Genomic DNA, 11,399 nt, shown 5'->3' on the forward strand with positions numbered 1-11,399 from the left:
GCTGCCATCTTTTAGTCAAGGCTCTTAATCATATGTCTGTTTTCTGTCAGTTCTTCGCTGAGTACTGCTCTGACAAAGATGAGGCACCCAGTATCCATTTTCTCTAGTATGTCAGGGCAGGAAAGGTAGTGGATAGAAAAACAAACGCTTTCAAAACATATGGTGCAGACTACGTGGAGGCCACTTGTAGGCTTTTGCAGGCACGGTCACCCCCTGGTGGCCACTCGCCTGGCTGCCCTCTGGTAGCTCTGTGGCCGCCTGGACAGCCGGTTCTCCTCTGCCTGTCCCAGCCTCAGCTTTTTTTTTTTTTTTTTTTTCTCTGACATCCAAGACTCCTCCCTTTCTGTCCTTCTGGGCCCGCTAACTCTCAGAGCTCCGCAGCCCTGGCCTAAACTCCCCACCAGGTTGCGCTCTCACACCTCCCTCCCCAAAGTATCCTCCAGCTGCAATGACGTCTTTGTCACTGGTTCGCATGCGCCCTCGCCACTGACCAAGGGAGGAGCTTCACAGCCACAGGCCCCTGTTTCCCTGGTGATTGGGGGGTGCGGGATGGAGAAAATCTAGTACTAAGAAGGTGATTCTCCAAATTCAAGGTTTGGACAGTGACACACAAGGAAAGTTACAATCGCCAAGCCGACTTCTCCTTTGGCCATTGTACCCGCAGCTCTGCATCACAGCCCCCTGGCTGAGTCTAGCTCCTCCTTCCTCCAAATCATCCAGATGAGGCCTCGCCCTCTTTGCAGCTAGAGGGCTGAGTGGGCCAGCAAGTGTGTGCACACCCTGGCGGGAGGAACGTGAGGCTGATGCAATCTGAAAGCTGGTGGGGAACATCTGGTGAAAGGGGTGCTGGGAATGAAAGGAGTTTCTGCAGAAGCTCTCCCCTCAATAGCTCCATTCCTATAATGCATACAAACCCCAAGGCAATGCTTCAGAGTCTCCTAGAGGGCCTGTCAAAACTAAGACTGCTGGGAGCCATGAACTCTCAGGGATTCTGTGTCCATAGATTTGAAATGAGACCAGAGAAACTGCGTTTCTAATAGTTCCATGGTCTGGGTTCTGGGACTATACTAAAATAGGTAGGTAGATAGGTAGATAGATAGATAATAGATAGATAGATAGATAGATAGATAGATGATAGGTAGGTAAACAGGTAGGTAGGTAGGTAGGTAGATAAATAGCCTTTGATGTAGAGTTTTTGCTTTTTGTTTTTAAAACAGCAAGAATTTAAAAAAGAGTTAGCTAGGCAGGAGGATGACGAATTTGAGGCCAGTGTGGATGCTCTATCAACTAAAAATCTACGAACAAGTATAAGCGTTGCTAACTTTCATTAATGAGAAACTGAAAATATCATTGGGGAGTAAAAGTATGGTAGCTTATAATTTAAAATATGCTACTCACAAACTGAAATGGAAAGATACTCAGTGATGATGGTGATAATGAACGCTGCCCCTGCCCCTGCCCCTGCCCTGTCCCTGTCCCTGCCCCAGCCTCTGCCCCTGCCCCAGCCCCTTTCCCAGCCCCTGTCCCAGCCCCAGCCCCTGCCCCAGCCTCTGCCCCTACCCCTGCCCCAGCCCCTGCCCCTGTCCCTGTCCCTGCCCCAGCCTCTGCCCCTGCCACTGCCCCAGCCCCTTTCCCTGCTCCTGCCCCAGCCTCTGCCCCTGCCACTGCCCCAGCCCCTGTCCCTGCCCCAGCCTCTGCCCCTGCCACTGCCCCAGCCCCTGCCCCAGCCACAGCCCCAGCCCCTGCCCCAGCCACAGCCCCAGCCTCTGCCCCTATCCCTGCCCCAGCCCCAGCCTCTGCCCTGTCCCAGCCCCAGCCCCGGCCCCGGCCCCAGCCCTAGCCCCAGCCCCAGCCCCAGCCCCAGCCCCAGTCCCTGTCCCTGCCACTGCCTCTGCCCCAGCCCCTGTCCCTTCCCCTGCTCCAGCCCCTGTCCCTTCCCCTGCCCCAGCCTCTGCCCCTGCCCCTGCCCCTGCCCCTGCCCCTGCCCTAGCCCCTGTTCCAGCCCCAGCCCCTGTCCCTTCCCCTGCCCCTGCCCCAGCCTCTGCCCCTGCCCTAGCCCCTGTTCCAGCCCCAGCCCCAGCCCCTGTCCCTTCCCCTGCCCGTGCCCCTGCCCCAGCCCCTGCCCCTGCCCCTGCCCCAGCCTCTGGCCCTGCCCCTGCCCCTGTCCCTTCACCTGCCCCTGCCCCAGCCCTTGCCACTGCCCCAGCCCCTGTCCCTTCCCCTGCCCCTGCCCCAGCCTCTGCCCCTTCCCCAGCCCCAGCCCCTGCCCCTTCCCCTGCCCCAGCCTCTGCCCCAGCCCCAGTCCCAGCCTCTGCCCTTGCCCCTGCCCCAGCCCCAGCCTCTATCCCTGCCCCAGCCCCAGCCCCTGTCCCTTCCCCTGCCCCTGCCCTTGCCCCAGCCTCTGCCCCTGCCCCAGCCCCAGTCCCTTCCCCTGCCCCAGCCCCAGCCCCCGCCTCTACCCCACCCTCTGCCCCTGTCTTTTCCCCTTCCCCTGCCCTTGCCCCTGCCCCAGCCACTGCCCCTGCCCGTCTCCCTTCCCCTGCCCCTGCCTCTGCCCCTGCCCCAGCTCCAGCCCCAGCCCCTGCCCCTGCCCCAGCCCCAGCCTCTGCCCTTGCCCCTGCCTCTGTCCCAGCCTCAGGCCCTGCCCCAGCCCCTGGCAGGATTACAGGCTGCATCAGCATGACCAGTTTATATAGGTTTGTTTTGTTTTGTTTGTTTTAAATCAGAACTAGTTCCAATTTGGTGGAGCAAACAAAAATTAAGGCAAACTGGGCCTGGTAGTACATGCCTATAACCCATCACTTGAGAGACAAGCAGGTTTGCTGCAAATCTGAAGCCAGCCTCATCTACATAACAAGTTCTAAGTCATGTCTAGATACACAAATCTATTTTTAACCTAAATACAAAAAATAAATAAATACAAAAGAAGGGTGTAGAAGCTCAAAAGTAGATGTTGGGCAAACTTCCAGGAGGAAGTAGGACCTGTAAGGTAAGTAAGCGTTTGTATAACATGAAGAAGCAGCTAGTCCAAGCAAACCAGGTGAATGGCAAAACACATCATTACCAGACTCTAGCACTTTACAGGGCAAAGGATGTGTTTTAAAATTGTGTAAGCCAGATGTGCCGGTGCACACCTTTAATCTCAGCACTTGGGAGGCAGAGGCAGGCAGATCTCTGAGTTCGAGGCCAGCCTGGTCTACAGAGAAGTTCCAGGACAGCCAGGACTGTGTAAAAAGAATCTGTTTCAAAACAACTTTTTGTAAGCTGCTCTGGTGGATGGCCCCATACCTATGAGTATATGAGCAGCACAGATTAGATTCTGGGGGTTTGTTGTTATTGTTTTGTTTTTATAAAAACAGTCATGAAGTTGGGAGGGGTACAGATGGATCTGAAAGGAGTTAAGGGGTAGAGGTGGGAGCGAATATGACCAAAATACATTGTATCCTTTTATGAAATTACCAGAATTGATACAAATTTTAATTATGAGACATAAAGTATTGCAAAACAAACAACAAACGCCTCCTGTTACCATCGTCTCTAAGGAGAATGATACAGAATCTCAGTATAAAGGACTTTTGCATAAAAATATTCTAAAATTTAAAAAACGTATTGGATGATCGCTCTGTGATTTGAGAATGATTTATAGCAGTCTTCCTACATCTATAGCTTGATTGACATGGCCGCCATGATTACTTTGAAGCACACCTCAAATGATGTATTTCTTATAAATGTTTATGCCTTTAAACTATAAGGGCTCCTTTCCCAGCACTCTGGGGGGATGATGCAAGAGAATTGCTATTAGTTCAAGGCCAGTCTGGGCTATAGGGTGAGACCTTGTCTCAAAGATACTAATAACCGTGTGATGCCGTTACACTTATCTAAAACATGTGAAAAACTGTACTAGAGTAGGGGTCAGTCCTGCTTTGCCCATGCAGCCCTCTGAGGTTGTAGGCTGCTTTTCCTCAGTGTCATGGGACTGGGTCCAGGACTCAGGAGTGGTAACAGGCATGCCCACTGCAGATCTGCGCATGCATGTGTGTTGCTTGTGCTGTTGGAGAAGACTCATCACAGAGTGGCAACTCCAGTGAGCAAGGGCAAGAGCCCCAAAGGGGCCTCTCCAGGAGAGACTCCTTTTATTATGGTAACATTCTAAAAATATTTTATTTATTTGTGTGCTTTATGTGTGTGTGTTCTATCTGCATGTACACCTGCAGGCCAGAAGAGGGCATCAGATCTCATTATAGATGGTTGTGAGCCACCATGTGGTTTTTGGGAATTGAACTCAAGACCTCTGGAAGAGCAGACGATGATCTTAAACAGTGAGCCATCTCTCCAGCCCTATTCTGGTAACTTCTAAGATTAAAATTATGTCAGGCAAGCAGTAGTGGTGCATGTATTTAATCTCAGGGTTTGGGAGGCAGAGGCAGGTGGATCTCTGTGAGTTCAAGGCCAGCCTGGTCTACAGAGAGAGAGAGAGAGTTCCAGGACAGCCAAAGCTACACAGAGAAACCCTAGCTTCAAAAAACAAAAAGTTAATTTGGTTGCTGAAGGTTCTGAATACCTTTCATTTTGAAGAACGAGATGTTAACATTTTTCCTTGGGGATAAACAAGAGTTAGGAAAGTCTGTGTTTTATGTAGCTTCTATGTGGTTGGAACACAAGACCCATAGAATGTTAATAGATGCTGTTGAAATCATTTACATAGAATGAGCTTGAAGACTCTCCAATAGATCCCACCACTAAGAAACCAAGATAGTAGCCCACTACGGGATGTTGAGGAAAACCCAAGACTGCTCTGATAACACGCAACTATGACTGGGCTGCTTTAACATGAAATCCATAGGCGTAAATAAAGACTTTGCTCTCTTACCTAAAAATGTACACGGATCTGACTTTCTAAAGGCTTCTTGTGTCATTAAAGCCAGTTCACCTTAGGAGAAGAAAGAGCACACAGTAACAGATGATAAGTTTCTATGCCTGAAGGCTGGTTGGCTGGTTGGTTTGTTTGATTGATATAGTAATCTGACCTTAGTATAATTTTAAGAAATGTTAACTTCAATGGAACTTTTAAAACTTTAAAGACAGATCAATTTCCTACAATTATACTCAACAATGTTAGTTTTCCTTGGCTTGTACATAATGTTTTATATAGCTTTTATACAAAATAGCAACTAAACAAGGTAAAAAATTTAAATCCGTTTAAAAAAAAAAAAAAAACTTTTCTGAGTATCTTCTTTGTCTACCTTAAACTACAGAATGGCAAAAAGAAATAAAACAAGACCATGCACCAGTATTTGAAACTACATAGCTTTCATTCACTCAAAAATTAAGCAATAGCCAGGTGGTGGTGGTGGTGGTGGTGGCGGCGGCAGTGGTGGCGGCAGCAGTGGTGGCGGCAGCTGCGTATGCCTTTAATCCCAGCACTTGGGAGGCAGAGGCAGGGATCTCTGTGAATTCAAGGCCAGCCTGGTCTACAAATCGAGTCCGGGACAGCCAGGGGGCTCTGTTACACAGAGGAACTCTGTCTTGAAAAAACAAAACAAAACAAAAAGTAATAAACAATAATACACATACATATTGAACCTCACATTTCTAGGGAGACATGTGGGTAAAGAAAGCAAACAGTTCTATTTTCTATTGAGGGTGATAAACAATAAGCAAGTCAACAAATAAATTTAGGATATAATCCTAAAGTCACTTTAAGTACAATAAAAAAGAAAGACAAAAAAAAAAACTGATGGAGGCAATACATTATCAAAATGAGGGCACAGACACTTCAAACATCCTATTTCCCATTGAAACACTACAGACTAAGCAAAAACTGATAAAAACCAATTTGTCAAAACACTATGAACCAAGAAAACAGTTTACGGCAACTAAACAAATGCTGAATTTAAAAGACCATTTAAAAATGATAGGGGGAGGGGGCGGCATGGTGGCTCACACCTTTAATTCCAGCACTCGGAGGCAGAGGCAGGAGGATCTCTGTGAGTTCGAGGCCAGCCTGGTCTACAAAGGGAGTCCAGGACAGCCAAGGCTACACAGAGACACTGTGTCTGGGGGGTGGGGGTAGATGTCATAGAGATGAGATGAAACATTGTGACCAAAAATCTAGTAGAGAAGGAAGGGGTTGATTTGGCTTACACTTCCACATCGCTGTCCATCACTGAAGGAAATCAGGACAGGAACTCAAACAAGGCAGGAACCTGGAGGCAGGAGCTGATGCAAAAGCCATGGAGGGGTTTGGCTTACCTACCTTACTCTCCACGGCTTACTCAGCTCATTTTCTTTTTTTTTCTATTTGTTTGTTTGTTTGTTTGTTTGTTTTACATCCTGATCACAGCCCCCCTCCCTTCTCTCCTCCCAGTCCCACCCTCACACCCCTCTCCCCCCATTCAGCTCTGAACCCCCCCCATGGGTACCAACCCACTCTGGTATATCAAGTCACCCAGAACCCAGAACCACTAGCGCAGGGGTGGCTCCACCCCACCCACAATGAGCTGGGCCCTCCCCCATCGACCTCTAATTAAGAAAATGCCTTACACCTGGTTCTCATGGAGGCACTTCCTCAGCTAAGGCTCCTTCCTCGCTGAGAACTCTAGCTTCTGCCAGCACAGTAGGAAAGCTTAACAGAATCTTTACTCGGTCTCCAGTGCATTGGTGGTCTTGAACAGAGAAGTCCACATTCCCATGTGGGAGCCTAGTCTTTGGTTTTGGGGGAAAAAGCAGACCCTCTGGGTAAGTTATAATGCATATGTGTTCTAACATACGATATTGATCTCTGTTTCTCTTCATTCATAATGGAGACGGGGAGAGAGAGAAAAAACACAATCAAAATATATTGCAGGAAAACATTTAAATAAAAAATCCTTCATATACATGTATGCAATTTTCAAAGAATAAATAAAAATTTTATTTAAAAAAAAAGAAGTGAGATTGGATTACTCAAAATTAATATAAGGAAAACTAGGAATACATAGATGCCCAGGGCAAAAGACTGAGCCAAAATGTAACCTAGACCACTTAAAATGTGGGGACAAAGTTGAGGGGGGTTTCTTTGGGACATTGGAATAGTCAAAAGAAAAAGCATAAATGGCATGATTCAGACAAGTGCCGAGTAGATCCTCAGACATCATGAGCTGAGGCTTAAGCCAATGCTGTCCCCAAACAGGGAAGTTTTTGCAAAAATAAAAAGATAAATTTTCCCTCTTACTTCTGACGTCTTTTTGCACTTTTAGTTTGCAGGAAGGTTTTGGGGGTGTATGTGTCTTTTGGCTCACTGAGATTAGGAAATCTTTATAAAAACACCAACTTAAGCAACAGAGACTCCAGCAAGGATACATAAAGAATACAGTGTTCACAAAATTAATTTGGAAACAAACACATTATTAGGGTTTTCAAAAACAAACAGAGCACATACAGGGGGAGGAAGTCCCCCTCAGTCACAGTCATAGGGGAGTAAGGGGAAAATGGGAGGGAGGGAGGAATGGGAGGATACAAGGGAGGGGATAACCATTGAGATGTAATATGAATAAATTAATAGAATAAAACAAACAAACAAAACAAAACAGAAAACTCGGGTTGAGGGGAAGAGGGACTATACGTGTATTCTTCTTTGTCTGGTCTTGAACATCCTCTGAAGCCTGGGCTGGCCTCAATCTTTGGAGCCTTCAGCCTCAATCCTGGGATTTCAGGAATGTGCCACAAATGCCACCATCTAAATGTTAGGTTTTCCACAAAAAATAAAAATCACAATGTATGTAAAAAAAAAGGGGGAGGAGGAGAGTAGCCCAGTTAAAGGAGCAGACTAAGGAGGTGGGCGATAGCTTGGTGTGTAAGAATACTTGCTGCTCTTCCTGCGAGCCTGAGATTGCTTCCCCACAACCATAGCAAGCAGCTCACAGCTGCCTCAAACTCCAGCTCCAAGTCATCAAGTTCCCTCATCTCAACTACACACAAGCGCACATACTCACATAGAAACACACACAGACACATAAATAAAAATCAGTCTTTTCACTTTAATGATTCCCCTCCCCCCAGGTCCCCGGGAATGGAGGAGGGACCCCACAGCCAAACATTCCTCCCTTTCCACCCACCCCCTTTCTGGCCTCCCCTCCCTAGAGGGAGAGAGCTCAGAGCCCCCCCCTCCTTACTCCCTTGCTTGCATCTGTATATAGTGTGAGCAGCAAGTAGCCCTCCCTCCTCCCTCCTGTGTCCTTTCTCAGTGTAGTGGCCTTGGATATCCCGTTTGTTAATAAAGACAATTCAACCAGCTCCCAAAAAAAAAAAAAAAAAAAAAAATCAGTCTTTTAAAAAGGAACCATAAAGGACCTGAAGGTGACAGGAGCATCACAAGAAGACCAACAGAGCCAACTAACCAGGACCCAGAGGGGCCTGATGAGACCATAGCACCAAGGACCTTGCATGGACTAGACCTAGGGCCCCTATAAAGATGTAGCTGATGAGCAGCTCTGGCTTCGTGTGGGTCCCCTAGTAAGGGGAGTGGGGCCTCTCTCTGACATGGACTCTCTTGTCAGCTTTTCAATTACTTCCTCCTGGTGGGACAGCCTTGTCAGGCCACAGGGGAAGAAGACACACTCAGCCCTGATAGGACTTGATGAGCTGGGGTGGATGGGAAGGGGCTCCCCTTTTCTGAGGAATCAGGGAAAGGGGGAGAGGGAGGGAGGGTGGAACTGGGAGGTAAGGAAGGATGGGGCTATGAGCAGGATGCAAAGTTTAAAAAAAAAAAGGGTTAGTCCAGTATGGTGGCACACAACTTTAATCCCAGCACTCAGGAGTCAGAAGCAGGTGGATCTCCGTGAATTCAAGGCCAGCCTGGTCTACAAAGTGAGTCTACATCAGCCAAGGCTACACAGAGAAACCCTGTCTCAAAGGGGAAAAAAGGAACCAAATAAATCAGTAAAAAACCATCTCTTAGGAGGTAGAGAGAGTGAGATTTACCAAGTAAACACTTGAAGTATGCTCAGACAACTAAAGGAAAACAGACAAAAATTGAAAGGAAAAAAATGTAATTGTGTGCTAATATTAATTTAAAAGATAAAAGGTATGAAGAGAAACCAAAAAGAAACATTGGATATTAAAACTACAGTCCAGCCAGGCATAGTGCCTCGGGAGGCAGAGGCAGACGGATCACTGTGAGTTCGAGGCCAGCCTGGTCTACAAAGTGACTCCAGGACCAGCCAAGGCTACTCAGAGAAACCCTGTCTCGAAAAACAAACAAACAAACAACAACAACAACAAAAAGCTGAAGGGGAGTCAGATGTGATGACACACGCCTTTAATCCCAGCACTCGGGAGGCAGAGGCAGGTGGATTGCTGTGAGTTAGAGGTCAGCCTGGTCTACAAAGCGAGTCCAGGACAGCCAAGGCTGCACAGAGAAACCTAGTCTTGGAAAAAAAGAGTTGAAGGGATTACTTCCTAACACACTTCATGAAAGCAATGTCACTGCATACCTAGTAGGCAGAGGCGTTACCTAAACATGCCTACAAGGCCGATCTCTGATGAATATTGATACAAACTTCTTAACTATCATAAAACAAATTGGGGCTGTAGAGACAACTCATTAAAGTGCCTGCTACACAGGCATAAGGACCTGTGTTCATATCTCTGTCATTGACATAAAAATAAGGGCATGACACTGGGCAATGGTGGCACATGCCTGTAATCCCAGCACTCAGGAGGCAGAGGCAGGCAGATCTGTGACTTTGAGACCAGTCTGGTCTACAGAATGAGTTCCAGGACAGTCAGGGCTAAATCAGAGAAACCCTTTCTCAAACAAAACAAAACAAAACTACTAACATGGTAGCAAGCACCAGTAATCTCAGTGGTGATGAAGCATAGACAGGGGAAGGCCAGGGGCAACAAGCTCAGGTTCAATGGGAGACTTGTCTCAGAGTATCAGGTGGAAGGGCTAGAGAGATGGCTCTATAGTTTAGAGCACATGTTGCTTTGGAAAGGGACCCAGGTTCAATTCCCAGTACCTATATGGTTGCTCAACTCTGTATAACTCCGGTCCCAGGGAGTCCAACACTGTCTGCCAGCACACATATATTTTACCCACATACATGTATACAAAACACTCATACATGCACAAAGTAAAAAGAACAAAAGTTTTTAAAGTTTAAATAAAATATATAGATATACATTTAAAAAGAAAATTGGAAGGCCTATACATGGAACACTACAAAACACTAATGAAATAAATGGAAAAAGACATAAATAGGTAGAATATTGCTTAAATGTCCATATTTCCTGTGGTAATATATAGATGTAATTCTACAAATTTTCCATGTAATTCTGCACATAAATAAAAACATAGCTTTAAAAGAACCATTTCTTGAGATAAGGAGTCTCACTCTGTAGACCAGGCTAGCCTTAAACTCAGAGATCTGCCGACCTCTGCCTCTCAAGTGGTCTGGGCTGCAATGCGTGCAACAGGAATGCTTTTATTAGCATGTATTAACTTTACATATAATAAGTTTAGTGTGATATGTCCAGGTGCATACGGTCTATACTGCTCAAATCCTGTTGTGGGCTGGCCACCAGAGAAGACTGCTCAGATATGGGTTTAAACCAATAGAAAGTGTTTATTAGCCACCTGGCAACTACGCCGGGTGTTTGGGATCCCAGCATAGCTTGAGCCTTTCTCACGGTGAGCTTGAGCCTTTCTCAGGGTGAGCTTGAGCCTTTCTCAAGGTGAGCTTGAGCCTTTCGCAGGGTGAGCTTTTAGACGCAGAAACCATGTTCTAGGCCGATCTACTTCAGCTAACAAAAACATTTAGCCAGAAGCAGAACTACAGAAGCCAAAAAGCAAGGTTAGTATACTTAGAGACTTTCCTAGAACTGCCGGCTTTGATGGATTAGGCCTTTGTTTTAGTTCTGGCAGGTAGTGCTGTCTACATGCTGAGCTTTACAGCCTGAATGGTACTTCCATCATGGAGTCAGTTGTGCTACAGTCTGGAGCCCTGCTACAATCCAACTTCCTTTATCCACTCTCCATTTCACAGCTTTCTGTAACCTATGGTAATTACTATACTGTATTCAGGTTTATTAGGGGAGGTATATTATTTTTAATAATTTAATTTATTTTTTGAGAATGCCATACCTATGTACATATCCACACCGTGGTCCCTGCTCCAACTTTTCCCCAAGATCACCAAGTACATCCCCTGCCCTGCTCATGTCCTATTCTTTTTATTTTCATTTATTTTATAAATAACTCCCTTAGTCAAATTAATGCTGCCTATATGTGCACAGGTAAAAGGCCATTCACAGGAACATGAGCAATTTACCCAGGGCCACAGGGCCATATTTACAAAGAAAAAAAGACTACATCTTCTAGTAGCCATCAGCTGCTAATAGCTCCTCAGCTTCCTGAG

Source organism: Acomys russatus, chromosome X (assembly GCF_903995435.1).
Source record: "Acomys russatus chromosome X, mAcoRus1.1, whole genome shotgun sequence".
NCBI lineage: Eukaryota > Metazoa > Chordata > Mammalia > Rodentia > Muridae > Acomys > Acomys russatus.